Raw genomic sequence first — 17,877 nt, 5'->3', positions numbered from 1 at the left:
GTGACTACTCCCAACCATACTATTTATGTTCCACCAAGGAATCACGAAGCATATGTTAGGAACCCCGTGAAAAAATAACGACATCCACTCCTCTTCATTCTTATGCTTGTAAAGGATTCGACATCCAGGGAATGTCCGCACTTTGTTGGCCTCAATGTTATGTGGCTGGTCGACTATTCGCAAACGCACCATGAGCCAAACCTGAAAGAAAAAAGTAAAAAAAAAAATCAGTTTGCAATTTTACACGAGCTGGTGGGCGCGCATCTTGAGAAGTTGTGCGCGCCATCCGCGCGCAGCATAGGAGATTGCGCTGGCAGTGCCAGCGCAACTCCTTAAACATGCGCTCAAAATACGAAAAAAAAAATTACATGTAATAGGAGTGGACTCCCCGTGAAGCCATTTTCGTTAGGATCTCCTCTAAGGAGATTCAAGCATAGAATGGTTTCCGCCAAAGCCAAAGGAGCGGGTGAATGACATCCCTCTATTTGCTCAACTACAGACACCATGGAGTCTCCATATTATTTGCCTGTCCTAAGTAAACAGTTGACAACAAGACAATAAAAGCACAAATTTTAAAGCGTTGTTTAGTCATGTTGTCACGAGGGGCGACGAAATGTTTAATAAATTGAATTAAATTCACTCCTTTATTAGTTCCAATATTAGTCATGTCATTGTCAGACAAGTCAAAAAATCTTTTGAATACATGTTTGGGATCTGACAATGGACGCGAATAAGTCACAGGGAGAGTATTTGTAGGAAAGCCTAGCAAGGCCTCAAACTCACAAGGAAGGGGAATAATTTCGTCCCCTTTAAATAAGAAAAGATGGTGGTTGGAATCCCAATGGTTAACCGTGGCATGAAGGAAGTCAAAATTAATCACTAATTGCATATAGTTCAATACAGGATCTAAGTGATAAATTTTGAATGCTAGTTTGTCCTCGTTTGAAAGGGAGGTGACCCACTGCTTCAATCGTTGTTCAAAAGTTTTTACCATTGTTCAATATTAAAAAAAAAAAATAAAAAGAGAGAGAAGAAGAAAATAAGAATTTAGAGAGATTATTTCTTTTAGTTCTTATAAAATTACTAAGCGAATGAATGTGAGATGATGAGAATCCTATACGAAGCCATGCTTAAATAGAACCAAGAGGGGAAAATTTTCGGCAATTTTCACCCAAAGGAAAGTTCAGAAACAGGTGGCGCACGCAACTCATGAAGTTGCGCGCGACATCCGAGCGCAACTAAATCACATGCGCGTGACAGTCGCGCGCAACTCTTTCAGATACTTGCGTCTCCTCTGTCGCGACATGTGGTTTAGGATTATTTCCGTATTTTGACTTACATAATAACAGAATCTTAATGAAATCTTAAGACTAATAATATGCTTGCCTTTTGCTACTCTGGTGTTCTTTATTTCCTTTTATTTTTTTTATTTTATTTTATTTTATTTTTGTTTTTTCTTTTTTTTTTCTTTTTTCCTTTTTCTCTCTTTCTTTCCTTTTCCTTTCTTTCTTTTGTTATTTTTTCGAGGGGGGTAAGTCGGGAACCCTTTCCCTCCCTCGGGAAATTTTTTGTTTTTTTAAGTACACATGGAAACAAAAAAAAAATAAAAGTAATATGACATATACAAAAAAATAAAAAGAAGAAAATGTGTGTCATATGTATAACAAAAACAAAAAATCTATGTACAATGTTTCCTAAAAAATAATAATAGTAAAATGTGTACAAAAGGGCTCAGGGTGCTCTGCGACTGCTAGACGGCTGTTTTACATCCTGTAAAATCCCAAACCGAAGATTAATACATACAATGTAATAACTTCGTCAAAAAAATATATATATAAAACTTACCGCAATCATCCGATGATCACGGCATGACAAAGTCAAGAGGGCTCTCCGATAAGTAGCTCGGAAAGCACGTAAGGTCCTCACCATGCCGTTCACGGTTTCCCGCGGAACCTGTTCCAAAAAAATACAAGGACAGTTAATAGATAAATGTATAAGAAATAAAAACAGAAGTATTTTAAGTACAAACGGTATCCCCTCATCATCCTCTGTTGCTGGAAGGATCTCACGAATTACCGATCCAACGGCATCGGTATAAATGATCTCCGCGGAAGGAGGCACCCAACCACCTAGCTCGACCCGATAAAAAATATAAAAAAATAAAACGATAAAAAAAGAGGGTCGAAGTTCCGAAAAAATATATATAAACAAAAAAAGAGAATCGAGATACTAACCGGAACAAATGCTAGGAAAGGAGTCAGCCTGGATGCAATAAAAGCCGGATAGGAAGCATCTGGAAACACCAGCTGATTTGCTGGATAACCAAGGATCGCCTGAGCTCGATCCTCGATCGACAGCAAATCCGGACGTAGCATCCGGACCGGAGGATCCATAGGGACCACAGGCTCCTCTAACGAATGCTGCTAGAGAACGCGCTCGCCTAAAAACCAAGCGTCCGTTCTCTGCAGCACTGTAAGTCCCGAGTAGAGAGCCCGGAACTGGCAACGAACCATGCCAGACTGGATATCCTCAGGAACTTCAACGATCAAACTCCAAGGACGGAGATCGATCTAATACAATCACATGAAAATCATCAAAACAAAAAAAGAAAAAAGAAAAGAGATATACATGTGTTGTCAAAATACTCACTGACGCACGAGTTGCCGAAAGAATCCTCTGGCGAAAGTCGCCAGCTGAAGTAGCTCGCTTCTTCTTAACCATGGCCAGTCGATGGCCGATAGGAAAGCAAGCAGCCCCAAGCACCCTGGGGGCTAAGAAAGGCAGGTACGAGTATCCCCAAGCCTAAACAAAAAGAAATATGGCTTAGAAAGAAAAAAAAATGTATATATGAGTTAAAAGGAAAATTTAAAGGTACATACCTTAAGGATACGACCATGCCATGTAAGGGAAATCCGAGGCACCTCAATAGCTGCCGCAGGATCCACTACCCGGGTCGCCTTGCCCATAGCTCTAAGCATACGGGCATACGACACCTCTGCCCAGTTCAGGCTACTTACCTGCCCCAAGTCTGAGAGATAAGTAAGTAACCCGATAGGGAAACGTTCTCCCCGATCACTCAAGAGAGTGACGGAAAGAATGTGGGCAATGTATATCCGAGCCAGCTGCTCAGGTGTGCACTGCCGATCAACCTCATCAGCCGACAACTCGTCGGCAAGAATCGAGTACGGACAAGTCTCAGGATACACATGAAGGACCGCCGCTAGACAATCCCCCACGAGGTCCCTCAGTCTCGAGTCCGACTCCGCTACGGTCCCTATAACTACAGACTCGCCTACAAAAGGGAAACCCGTAATAATAGAGAAGTCGTATGGGGTGACCGTCATCTTTCCCCACGGAAAGTGAAAAGTGTTGGTGGAATCCCACCAAAACTCCAGCAATCCGCGAAGGAAATCTGACGAAGCAGACTGACTCGACAAGTCTCGAAGAGTCGCCAGTGCGCGGCCAATCCCGGAAAGCTCCACAATGTCCCTTACCACGTCGGGTAAGCTCCTAAAACGGGTCAGCAAGTCACCAGAACCGTACAGTCTCATGCTAGACTCACCCTAAAAAAATAGAAGACGCACCAGATAATAAAAGACGGTTCCTAGAAGAAAAGAGGGAAATAAAAAGAGGCGTAAGAAACTCACGATGCCACGCCACCCTCGAACCGAGACGTGATGGTCTGTGTCCCACTTAAAGACCCTAGGGTCCCAGTTGGGAGGAGCCTCCCAGACCACATCCTCCTGGCGACGCCGATCAGCAGCGGTACGTCGCTCTTGAACCTCCTCACGAGGTCGGGTCACCCTCTTTCGAGGGCGAACTACCTCGTCAAGACCTACTAAAATATCCTCAGCATCGACGAATGGAGGCGAGTCCATGCTATGATAAACGAGGTTTCTCTATTAGTTTACTTTCTAAACTAAGCTAATAAACGTGTTCTAGATCCATTTCGGCAGCATAACGGCTACCGATAGGATGAAACACGAAAATCGAATGCCACTCATGCTTGGGGGCTACGATCCTGCAATTAAACTCAGTAAATGGGGGATTTCAAACACCCACAAAAGCCATCCTATACTAGTTTCAACTAAGTATTCAAGAGATTATATTTTAAAATCTCAAGGAATCAATTACTTTCAGGCGAATAATAGTAACAACAAAACGCAATTATCGTCTACCAAACAATCTTGAAGTTCGAATATGGCAAAAACAAACTAAGTATATACTTCGCGCCATTTTTCAATTTCAAAATTTACAAAATATGAATTATGAAAGTAATGTTAGTTCTAATATTATAATCTACTTCATAATCAACAAGTATAACCAAAATGAGCAAGAAAAAAACAAATTCGAGCAGAATTCAAGCAAAAAAAAAAGGCAAGAACGAACTTAAGCGAAGAAATGCTCATACAAGGTTCAATACTTGACCATTTTTTCATGAAATTTGTTGCAAAAAACTCCTTAAGCATAGCATGACAACATGGAACAAACAATTTCAAGAATAATGGAAGAAATCAAAAAACCCCAAATTCGAAAATTAGGGTTTAACAATTTTAAAATCGTTCGAATTCAGCCAAAAAAAGGGCAAAAAATGGAAAAAGACTTACATCGGATTATGGAAAAAATGAATGAAGAACGAAATTTGCTTCCTTTAGCTCCAAAAATCACGAAAATTCGAGCTCTTTAGAGAGAGAAAAGGGCGAAAATGGAGGAAGGAAAGAGAGAGAAAGCGAAATGAAAAATTGCTTCTGCGATTTTCCTTTTGATGAACTAAATGTCGCGCACAACTTCAGAAATTGCGCGTGACACACGAGCGCAACTCAGAAAGATGCGCGCGCCTGGCCAGCGCGACCTACTGAGTTGCGCGCGGATACTGGTCACTAAAATGACCGGTATCCGGATTTTGATCCATTTGATCATTTTTCAATGGTTTTCACTCGTTATTAGACGTAATAGCGCGCGAATTATCAAAATCATTTTTAAATTGCTTTGCATTTGAAGTTGATTTTCTTCTTTGATAGATTTATGCATCATCTTTGCATGCACACTGTTCTTTGTGCCTTCCCCAAGCATATGTTTTGAACGTTTTTCGTAAGCGTGCCTTAAGACGTTCCGTGGTGGTGCTTTACGTAAAAGCACCCATAGACAGGTTTGTCATTTTACTATACTAACGATATAAGTGTCCGGGTTTTCTTCTTTTTCACGTACGAAGCAAAAGGAAGGCGTTTTCATGCAGCGTAAAAGTGCAAATGGCGTAGCGTACAGCGTAAAATTGTACGTCGTAGGTGTTGCGTAAAATTTCACCACATCCCAAGCTTTGCAAGATCTACCTCTCGGAACTAAAAGGTAGACTATTTACTGTAGGCGTTAGTTCACGAGTTGACAGGCGCGCCGAACCTTCAGGAATAGGCACTTCGTGAAGGGAAGAAAATACGGTAGTTAGTGAGCTTACTAACTTATTGGACAGTTAGGGTGTTCATCCACCCCCTGTATAAAGAGCGACGGAACGATGTCACACCCATGTAGTCACGTGCCCCCAGTCCTGAGACAAGTGTACTCATCTTGTGGACAAAACTGTTGAGAGAGTTGCTGACTTTCTTCTCTCTCACTGGATTTGGATATATGCCTCCAATCATGAGACATGTATTTCTATCTTGTGGACATCTAGCTCGAATACCGGACCCCTTTTCGATTCGCATATCCAAAATCCCTTTTCATTCTTTTTACTTTGTTAAAGTAAGGCTAAAGTTTCAATGACATATCGACACTACTAAAAATGAAGGTTTTTACGACCGTCGCAAACGGTCGCAAAAAATATCAAAAACAGTCGCTGATAATAATTGCGACCGCCACCGATCGCAACGGGCGGTCGTTATTCACCTGGTCACAAAAAATCTGAATTACGACTAGATGACGGTCGCAAATTTTTTTGCGACCGTTTTCTATATTTTCAACGACCGGTTGTAAAACGGTCGCAAATAGTAGCAATTGCGACTGTTTTAGTACCGGTCGCGATTTTAATAAATTGCGACGGCCAAAAGCGGTCGCTAAAATTTTTGAAGAAATAAAAAAAAATCAAAACGAATGCATCCCACTTCCTACCCAGCTCCACTACCATTTTTCACCAAACACCTACCCACTCGTACTTAAAACTTCTCCACCGCCGACCACCCTGAAAACCCTTAACCACCGCCGTCGTCAACCCACAATAACCCAGAAAAAAAATTAAAAATCGAATAATATCAGCAAAATTTAAACCACCCTAAAAATAAGAACAAAACCAAGGAATACAAAATCAACGAAAACCCTTAACCCATCCTTAAAAAATCGAACAAAACCAACGAAAACTCAAAATCAAACCCAAAATAAACAAAATTCGAACAAAAACTCAATCAAATTAATCCCAAAATTAACAAAAAATCAAAACCGATTTCAAACACATACTCAACAAAAATCAATTAAAAAAATCAACATTTGAACATGGAAAACTCGAAAAAAATCAACTAAAAATTCGAACAAAGTAATTAAAAACACGAAAACATACCTCAAACCCTTAATTGACTTTGAATTTGGTTTAGTAAGGCCAAATTCTACCATGAAAGTCTAGATCTAGAGTTTTCATGGTCAAATTTGACCTTAAAAACCATTAATTAACTTGCTTACCACCACCACGCATCTAAGCATTGAACCAAGAGAATTAGGACCACCAACACCAACGAAGTTGACGGAAAACTTTCAAAAAGTAGATTAGAAGAGGAAAGAGAACGAGAAGGAAAGAGGTAAGAGTACGAGAGGGAGAAGAGGCGGAAATTCAGAGAAAGAGAAGGAAAAGAGGTAAGAGAAAAGAAAGAAAAAGAGAAGATAGAGAGTAGAACAGGGAGGAGGAGAAGCGGGAGAAGAGAGAGAAAGGAAAAGGAAGAGGGAGGAAGAGACGGTCGCAGATTATGACATTTACGACCGTCTCTTGGATGGTCGCACATTGTGACGTTTAAAACCGTCTTTGACGGTCGCAGATTATGACATTTACGACCGTCTCTTGGACGGTCGCAGATTACGACATTTACGACCGTCTTTGACGGTCGCAAACGATTTATTTTAATTTAGAAATATTTTTAATTGTTAACACATCCTAGCGACCGTCTAAAAGGCTGAAAACGGTCGCAAAATGGTCGCAAATTTGCGACCGTTGTCAAAGCAGTCGTAATATTGCGACCGCATAAAAAACGGTCGCAAATTTCATATTTTGCAACCGTTTTTCATACGGTCGTAGAAAAACAGTCGCAATTTAGCCGAATTTTAGTAGTGCGAGGGACTTTAGACCAACGATGACATAATTGGGAGGAAATCATCCCCTTTTATTCTTTTAATAGCTATTTGTTTCAAACACTTAGCGAACCAAGGACTGTTTCGACATCCTTAAACCTTACTGAAAGAGTCTCTAACCTTGGAGAACTTCGCAGAATGAGTCTCAGATTTTTCCTTAACTACTTAGATCATCGTCTATTCTAGACTCGATCAAAGTGGGGGCTAACTGAAGACATCTACTTTTAGCCTCCTGTCTCAACAGGAAGTGCAATGACGATAAATAAAACCATCTTCGTGTTGGATCAAAGTACAAAATGCTTATGGATAACCTGTTAAGCTATAAAACACAAAAGACTAGCCCAGATAAAAGAACAAAGGCCAACACAAGGTCCAAATTAACTAAACCCGATCATAATTAGGCTTAAACCCATGCTTAAGACCCAATAATGACGGATTTAGGGGCGTCTAGGTTAAAATAAAAGCTGCCGCGGAAAATATCGCACGCATCTCACAAAGTCGCGCGCAACTTATTAAGTTGCGCGCGGCAGGCCGCGTAACTTTCAGAGATGCGCTCGCGTAAGATTCAGAATATTAAAATATTGGAAAATTAAATCTTACCATAAAACTACGCGCAAGAAAAATAGTTGTGCGCGTATACCGCACGCGACCTATTCACTTGCGCGCGACACCTGCTGCGGCAAAATGCTCTAAACCCTAAACCTAATCATTCCCTATAAATAATTAAGACCCTAATCCGAGGCTTCAAGACACCGAAAATTAACCTAAATGCTGGCAGAATACTTGTGAACTTGTGCATCCAAACCCTCTTGTCCCAAACACTCACCTTTTTCGATATTTTTTTACTACGGTGAAGGTTCCCCAACAAGAAGGAGTCCATAAGTGTTCTAAACGGAGATCTAGCAAAGAGAAGTGGTAAATTCCCGAGCACTTAGTTAAATCACCATTATTTTTATTGTTTAAAAGAACTTTAATTAATTAATTAGTGTTGTTTGATCGCCTTAAAATAATAAATTAATTGATTTCACATAGTATTCTTTCGTTAATCAAGATTAGAATTGAATAAAATAATTGTTGGTTGATCACCTAAGTCAAGGCGAATATTGTTTATTTTATTGTTCTTTTCACGAATTTTATTAAATAAGAATAATGACCTTATGATGTAATTCCTATGTGAATTAATGTGTGTAAATAAAATCAATTAACATAGTATTTAGGTATCACGTTGCATATATTGTTTGGCAATGAAATTGTGCAAAGGAAGAGCTAGAAGAGGCCACATTAGGGATAGGATCGCAATTCCCCTCTAAAGGGAACGTAATCTTAGTACCCTCGCTCCCAAACTCATTTCTAGATTTCTAGACCAATTTTGGCATGGGTAAACTTATGATTCATGCTAAATATCCCTTGAAATCATTTTTAGTTTTTCCTAAAACTCATTGGCAACTCCTACTTGTTTCTTACAAAAAAGCGTATATGATAGAACCATCTCTAATTCAAAGGTCTCCCAAAGAGTCAGGAATTCAAATCTTAATACACCCTAACAAGTTTAAAGTACTAGGCTTTAAGGGGCCATGGGTATCTAAGGAGAAGGATCCCCTACGATGGGAACACCCTCCTTACACGACCCACTTGCATAAGCACAAGCTAGTGCTTGACGCACTATTACTGTGTTGGACTGTAGACACCTAATTGTGTCTCCCCAAAAACCAAACCCAGTGATAAATATCTTTCATGTCATTAATTATCGAACGTGGTGAAATGTGAGAGAATCTCGTGAATTGATCTATTTTAACAAAAATAGTTATTTCTGTTTTTGAATATATTCCTCTTTGTACCCTATTTATGAAAAATGTCTAATCCTATTTATTTTGGTCCATGATTAGGGTCCAATGATGGTGTAGTTGTATGTGACACAAAAAGAGCTTTCCAATGATGTATTATAAGCCCATTTCCGATGAATAATGAGGTAGTTATGACCAAAATACTAAATTAGGCTTGAAATGGTTTATGGCCCAATGATCTAGTGGAGATCCCATTCATTAATATTCCTAAAGTTATTAGGTTTGATTTTAATCTTCTAGAATAATCCAGAAGGTTATTTTAAGTTCTAATGGAATTAGGAATAATTATTAAACAAAATTAGGGCTGAAATGGCTTTATGGTCCAATGATCTAGTGGAGGACCTATTAATTAATATTTCTAAAGCTATTAGGATTGATTTTAATCTATTAGAATAATCCAGAAGGTTATTTTAAGTTCTAATTAATGGAATTAGGAATAATAATTAGACAAAATTGGGACTGAAATGGCTTCATGGTCCAATGATCTAGTGAGGGCCTATTAATTAATATTTCTAAAGTTATTAGGATTGACTTTAATCTTCTAGAATAATCTAGAAGGTTTCTTAAAAAAAAAAGAATAATCTAGAAGGTTATTTTAAGTTTTAATGGAATTAGGTATAATAATTATATCTTTTATTAAAATAAAGAATTCTATTTGGATTAAAACAAGTGTTTTAAAAAGATTAAATCTGATTTTAAAAAATAAGTACGAACTTTTATTAATCGAATTTAATTAGATTATGGAATCTGTACAGGTTTTTAGAAAACGCGTAAACCCTCGCAAAACGACAAAACTAGCGCGCCACGACAAGCTTGTTGCACAGTGACAAAGCTGTCGCGTCGCGCTAGACCTTGTCGTTCTGCGACAGAGGCAGTTTTATTCCAAATAGGATTCGGTCTTTTTCTGATCGTTTCCGGGCTATGTTTCTTATGAATAGGGTCGTATTTCCTCGTTTTAAGTCAATCACAATCATCAACAGTATTCTATTCTCTTCTCTCTTAAGCCAATAACTTATTCTTTCTCCTTCTTTCTAGCTTTCCCTTTTCAAATAAAAATACCGCATTCACAAAGTCTTAGATACACATAGGCAAGCTTGAAATTGTCATCGCCCTAGACATGAAAGGCTGATAATTTCTGAGGGTTTGGTCCCAAATCCCTATTTCAATTATTTGAATTAATTGTTTGATTTAATATTTTCCTTGAAGTTACTAACGTGTGTATTGTTTAGATAGAAAGAGAAACGAGGAAACAAAGTAAGTTGTTTTTATTGCTATATCTTTAGAAAGCATGCTTATATTATTTAATTCATAGTATCATGTTAGGATGTTATTTATTGCTTTCTAGTATCATGTTTAGGTTGCTCCTATTTCTTCTATCATGTTAGTGTCATGTTAGGGATAAAGCTTTGGTCATTAATGCTTAGTGCTAGGATTTGTTATTAATCTTGTTAGTATCATGCCTAGGATCTGGTTATTATTATGCTTTGATGAGAATATTATTATTATGATGATTATCAATATATTATTGTTGCTTGATATTATATTATTATATTGTTGCTTGATCACGACCTCTGTTGCAGGTTTGAAGGGAATTTGTACTTATAATTACGCTCAATAAGATAATTAATAATTTTTTTTAGGCTAATGCGATTATAATTCCAGTGATCGCCAATAATAGATTTGTTTGTGCATTAATATTCAACCAATATAGATTAAACAAGTTAGGATTAATATAATGATTGTATGTTAGTCAGAAAGCGCACATGAATATGAGAAGAATAAAGTAAAGGTGTATTTTTATGGCAGATTCAATCTCTTTTAGGTTGGATTCGTACATTCATCCCCTTATATCCAGTCATTGTTCCATACCACTATGGAGTTAGTGATTTCATGGATCATGAAGGGGTGTAACCTTTACCCTGTGAACGGTTTACAAGTTTCTAAAACTTGTTGGCGACTCTTTTGCTCTAGCTTCCTTCCCTTTGGACACCACCATAATTAAGTGTATGATCACAGTGGGTCTCATGCGTGGGATGCTTGAAATATTCCCTACATTTTTTGGAGACTCCACTAGGGAGGATTTCTATTTTAATTCCTAAAATTTATTTTGGCAATAATTTAGAATGAGTGGATGAGACTCGAAAAGTCATAAGTATTCATGTGTGTAATATTGATTGACATTATTGGTATGAGCATAAAAAGTTCTGCATTGGATAGACCATCCGTAATGCGTAAAAACATAGGGTTTTTACACGTAGGAAATTTGGGTATAATCTTTCACAACTAGAATTGAAATAACGCTACGAAAAACCAAAAAATTCTAAGAACAGAAAGCTGCTGAGCCATGTAGGAACTGGTGCTAAGAAAACATTGCCCGTCGCAGTAGGATTGCACTGTCGTTGTGCGACAGTAATGTCGCATGCAACAGGGTCATTGTCTTGCGACAGTCCCTATTATCTCGCGCTAAGTTCTTCCAATATCGAGCAAAAAATCTACCTTCTTACTTTGACCAGTTCTAGTACTGTTTGCTCGATTTTACTTCTTGATTGAGTTTTTCCCACTTTTCTAAACCCATATGTGTTTGACGAGTGGTGGAACTAGGTCGTTGAAACTAATCCTCCTTCGATCAAACAAAATTTGCAAACACTTAACAAACCTATATACAAGTATAGAGGCAAGTCAAGGGTCGAACCCAAAGGAACGGTAATGTTCAAGCACTCTCAATTATGTGCCTAAGCTAGGTCAAAGTCTAAGGGTAAAAGGTAAACACTATAACCAACTAAAAAAATGAAGAACCAAACAAACAAACACTAGGAACGAGGATCAACAAGTAATCATGACAATTGTAGTAACTCGGGAACTGTAACGCCCCGTATTTTCGAACCATTACTTTATGTGTGTTTCAACCTATAAAGCCTAATTTCTAATTTTAATCTCAATTTCTAAATTGAAATGTTAATTTCATTATTAAGACTGTTCTTTGTTTTAAAGGTCATCCCAACCTTTTTAGACCCTAATTATAGTATTTTGACAGAACGTTTGAAATTTATTATTTAAAAAGGTTCTATATTTGAGTTTTAATCATTTCAAATTGTATTGACTTGTCTGAATTGATATTAGCCTTACAGGGTGATTCCTTAAGCTTAAGCATCAATTTAGTAAGTGCTACTAAATTATATGTAATTTTAATATTTAACCTTTTGCGATTGGTCTACGGGTCATCATGGGTGAGTCCTTGACTGAGGTACCAATCTAATAGGTATCAAATGATTTTTTAGAGTTTTAAAAACGTTTTATGCACAATCGCATCAATATAAATAAATAAAGTTGTATTGGTGATTCCGTCAACTCGTCTATCAAATTGATATTGTTTATAAAATATTCTTTAATTCTTTTATTTATTGTACTCATTATAATGTCTTTTTGTTAATTATAAGGTCATTATAAATGAATAATATTACTGATTTCACATTTCGTCTTTTATGTCGCTTTTCGGTACTTATGAACTTTATATATATATATATATTTTTTTTTTCTTTATTGTGATTTAAATGATTATTTTCATTATTATTATCGATATTATATATTATTGATATATCAATAATACAATCTATATTATCATTTTTGCACGCGTTTTAAATAAAATGCCTTCCGTTACTTTCCTTTCCTAGGCTAGTTTCCGGTAAACTAGCATTTATATATTGGTCGAGTTTTTACTCAAAGATTTCATGACTATATAGATTAAGATAGACTTGTTTATTAGCTTCCTTAAACCCATTCTTAAGCTAAAGTAATCATTTATCAAGCCCAAAGAAAAGCCTTGAACCTAGGTATTATGGGGCTTGTTGGTGCGCTTCTTTTGAGCCCATTTTAGGCTGATGTACATAGCAGTGTTGAGAATTAGAAGGCTGATTTTCTAAACTAGGTAACCTCCTATTTACTTCTGATTACACCCCACTTAATGATGCCTTAACACTTGCCCTTCCTCCCCCCTTTTTCACGTGCAAAGATTGCTACACAAAACCACATCCTTCATTCCTTTCATCCGCTGCACAAATCACGTCTCTCTCCCTCAAAATTTTCTTGATCTTCCAAGGTTTAATCAAGGGTGAATCAAGACTCTTATGGCTGCTTATTTCATTCACAAAATCTTGGTTGAATATCTCCATTGAAGTAAGGGAATTAAGGAGAAACAAGGCTGGTTTGGGCATGTAGTTTTCATGGGTTTCGAAGGGATTTTCAAGGGCCTTCTACTCCTTCTTTCTAGTCTATAAATTGGTCACGCTTAAAGAGGTAAGTAGAACTATTCCAAGCTTTAGAAATCATGGCTAGGATAGGTTAAGGCTAGGTGCAAATTAGAGTTGGTTAGATTAGAAATTCGTTGTAATTCAAGGTCCTAGAGTTTCATGTTTGTTTGCTGTTTTGTGCGTGAGAAATGAGGGTATCTTATTCATGTTTTATTGCTGGTTTTTATGCTATATAATCATCCCTAGATTTAGTATACATATTAAGGATTGGTTCCATGAATTGTTGTTATGTTCTGGTGGTTTTTAAACATGATATGTACACTATGGCTCACAATATTGTTGCTGTAATTGCTGACCTTGTGCAGTACGTTTTCAGCCCTATTTCTCTTTGATTTAGTTTGTTTTTGTTCCTAATATGGTATAGCATCATGTTAGGTATATCCCCAAATTAAATTATTATGTTTTTGGGTAAGTTTTGTTGTGATTATATGCCTAAAACTAAGCAATGGTGCTGCTGCAGATCAGTTTGTGAACTGTGTGACACTAGGCAAAAATATAAATTGGCCATCGGTTCAAAACCCCCCAAGGCCACCGACACCGGTTCAAAACCGGTGGTTAAAAGGCTTAAGGCCACCGGTTAACCGGTGGCAATAACACTTCCCGCATTTTATTTATTTTTGGTATTAGTAAGTATTGCCACCGGTTTTTGGGTGGAACCGGTGGCAATAATGCCCAAAAAAATTCATTTTTTTCACTTAAAAATCAAGAGACACTTACATACAATCATAATATACATCTTTTTTTTTCCCCTAGAAATTGAGAAATAATCATAATATACATAAATTACATGTATTGTATATTCATCAATGAATAAATAGTTAATTTACAATTTTTTTTAAAAAATAGCTCTTTGAATTAACCTTGAATCTGCAATAGATCTGCAAAAAAACACAAAAATTAAAACACAATTAAAAATCAAAATAAAAAAAAATCTGCAAAAATATTAAAAATCAGAAATGATAAACAAAAACTTTAGATATGAAAAGTTTAAAAAAAAAACCACCAAAACCCACAATCCACCCACGACCCACAACCAACGACCCACCACCCAACAACTCACGACCCACCACCCATAACCCTCAACCCACCACCCATAACCAACGACCCACCACCCAGATTCAACGACCCACCACCCAGAACCCTCGACCCACCATCTCGAACCCTTGACCCACCACCCAGATTCAGCGACCCACCACCCACCTACCTAAATCCACCCCACCACCCACCTAAAACCACCAAACCACCCACCTAAAACCACCGCCTTCGCAAATAACAACCCAAAATTAACAAAAACAGAAGTGGAATAACACTGTTTATGAAGTGTGACGAAGTGGTATGGTTGCTGCCCTTTTCGGTTATTAAGTAAGTTGTCGACGTCGTTGTGCTTTAAAGTAGAATAACACTGTTTTTAGCACCGCTTTGCCAAGGGTTATGTACGAAGTGTATTGTGATATTTTATTATAATTAGCTTCGTACCCAAATCCAGACAATAAGAGTGACACCTTGTTATGATTTATAAATGATTTTGTATACTTTAAAGAATTTTGAAGTTAAACTCTTTTGAAGGATTTTTGTTGAAATTTAGTCGTAGAAGTAAAGACCTGCAGTATTTTAATTAGGGTTGATGATTCCTAAAATGTGTTTGGATGATTTTGAACAATTATTTTTACTGTTTTATTTGATTCGTGAGTGTAAGACAACCATTGGGCTGCGGAATTCAATGGTCGGAACATGCCAACATCTTGGGCTGCGGAATTCGAGATGTAATTTTCTAGGTTAATTATTGTCGCCCGGAACTACTCGGGCTGCGGAATTCGAGTAGGAAAATTGGGAGTTTGGCCACTCTCAGACGCAGACGCCTGCGGAATTGTATGTAGGTTCGCCCTGACAAACCTTTGATGGTGGGCTGCGGAATTCACCGGCGTTCATATTTTATATGCTTGCCTCACTATGGATCAGTTTTCGAAAAGTTAAATTCTCTATTTCAAAATTATTACTACTTTCAGAAGGTCTTCTTAAGTCAAGTCAAGAATTTTCTAAATCTCTTTAAAGAACCTTTATAAGTGTTAATTATTGTTTTTATGAGTTTATTGCTTATGCTTTGGGTGCTATTTATTCTTACTCTATACTCATGTGGTAATATATTCATTTTTTTTAATGTACACGTTGGTTTTGTATTGTATTGTAATCATGTTGCATGTTTTGACTTGTATTCCTATCTATGTATCTTATCATGTTTATCTTGATTATATTGTGAAGTAGTTGTTTATCTTGTCTACATGTTGTATTGTTTTTATGTACGCTTCTATGCTTTACACTATGCTTAGCTTTGTGTTTCTACAAGTTTTGAGAGAACTGCTAGTTACTCCCCACTGATTGTGGAACCTAAATATTATTTGCAGGTGAAGAATAGCGTTTGTTGAGTCTGGGCTGAGAGCAGAGTGTTTAGATTGTTCCCAAATAGTTTTAGCGACTATCTTTTGATGTCTTTACCTCTCTTTATGAGATAGTCAAATTTGAGGTTGTTCTGCCTCGTTAAAAGTTTTCTTTTATCATTTGAGATTTCTTTCTCTTTATAATTTTTGTTTCAGTTATTTATTTATTTTGTTCAGTTTTTAGTAACCCTTAGAGTGAAATTCCGTCTTGACGCTATTTCTGCTAACGTCTCGCCTTCTATTTTAGACGGGGTGTTATAGGAACAATATGCAAATCAATGGTTGTGAAGACTAATGGCAAGCTCAATCAAAAGAGTCAACAAGCTATCTCCTAGAGGTCAAACTAGCGCTAACTACGAGAGACTCTAATTCGGAGCATCACTAATCAAGCTCAATCAACAATTACAATTCCTAAATCAATGGTCCGTATCATTAGAAACTACAGTGCAATCTAGCATAATTTTGAAGGCCTAATCGAATTACACACATGCAAACTTCCATTAATCGCTTTAATCTCAACAAATAATCAACCCAATCCCCAAATTAAGCACAATCAATCAATCATACAAGTTTCACCCTATCTATAGCCAAACAACTACTCTAACATCAAGAATCAACAACATATGAAGAACAACTACACTAATTAACAATCAAACATCAAAATCAAACCAACAAATATGAAATCAAACAAAGCAATAAAATGAGATAGAGTTAAGAATTCTCATTGATAATAGAGAACATCTTCAACACAATTGTCACCATGGCATCTTCAATCTCTCAATCACTAGTGAAATTCCACACATTTTCTCTCTAAAATATACTCCTAAAACTACCCTTAAAACTAGAGAGAGAAGCTCTCAACTAAGCTAAGATTATGATCTAAATCTAAAATGAAAATTCCATACAAAAATTGAGTTCAAAAGGGTATTCATAAGAGGCGCAAAACAAAGAAGAGCGAAGCCGAAACTTGCAGAGAAGCGCCCGCGCAGCAGGGGTGCTCGCCCACAAAGCAGGCCGACGCGCCCGTGTAAGGGGGATGCGCGCCCGCGCTCTTCAGGGTTTCATCGAATCTTCTCGCGGCTTCGTGCGTTCGCTAAGGTCTTCGAATGAACGCACAACATGATGATGATGAACACTAAGAGAGGCAGTCCCAAAAGCACTTGATTGTGGGTTCAACACCTCATCTTCATGAGAGCACGGCTTGAGAGCACAAGAGCTAGAACTTGGAGAATCCACTTCCTTGCATCTTCAGCTTTCCAAATGCCATGAGCTCGCTCCAAAAGCATCTTCCACCTTAGTAATCCATCCATATTAAGACCCGAACCTCTTACAATACCTACAACCACAAAAAGAAAGCAAATAAAGGAGAAAAGACTAGAAAAACCATCAAAATGCACAAAACCACAAATAAGAGAGTAAAAGGTAAAACAAAGAGAAAAAGCATAAAACTAAACATTTATTAAGCAAGAAAGCTTTGAAGAGAAGGTAAAAACGACTTAAATGCTCATCAAAGGGGTGCCATTTATGACACCCATTAAATACCCCCAAGCTTACCTTTTGTTCGTCCTCGAGCAAAACAAAACCAAGGGAGAAATGATGAGCTTATTCAAACAAATAAAAAGAAGAGAAGAGACAAGAATATACACTAACTCACTTTTATAGGAATCACGGTCAACTTTAGCAACTAAAGACAAGCCATTTAAACCCCTAGATTGCCTTAGAGGACGAGTGATTCTCTCATAAAGGTTTCCTAAGATATTGACCTATAACTCTTATAATAATATAAACAAGGCAAAGCATGAAAAAGAAACCAAAATACAAGAAAAGCAAACAAATGATCATGAAAGGACTTTTCCAAATGTACAAGCACATATGAATGCAAATCTTTCTAAACAAGTAAGGGAGTGCACGTTCTACGAACCTAAGGTTGATTGAAACATAGGACATGCTAAGTATAGAGAACTAAAG

The sequence above is a fragment of the Chenopodium quinoa genome, unplaced genomic scaffold, assembly GCF_001683475.1.
Source record: "Chenopodium quinoa cultivar QQ74 unplaced genomic scaffold, ASM168347v1, whole genome shotgun sequence".
Taxonomy (NCBI): Eukaryota; Viridiplantae; Streptophyta; class Magnoliopsida; order Caryophyllales; family Amaranthaceae; genus Chenopodium; species Chenopodium quinoa.
The sequence above is the reverse complement of the archived record's forward strand: the minus strand, read 5'-3'. Positions refer to the sequence as shown.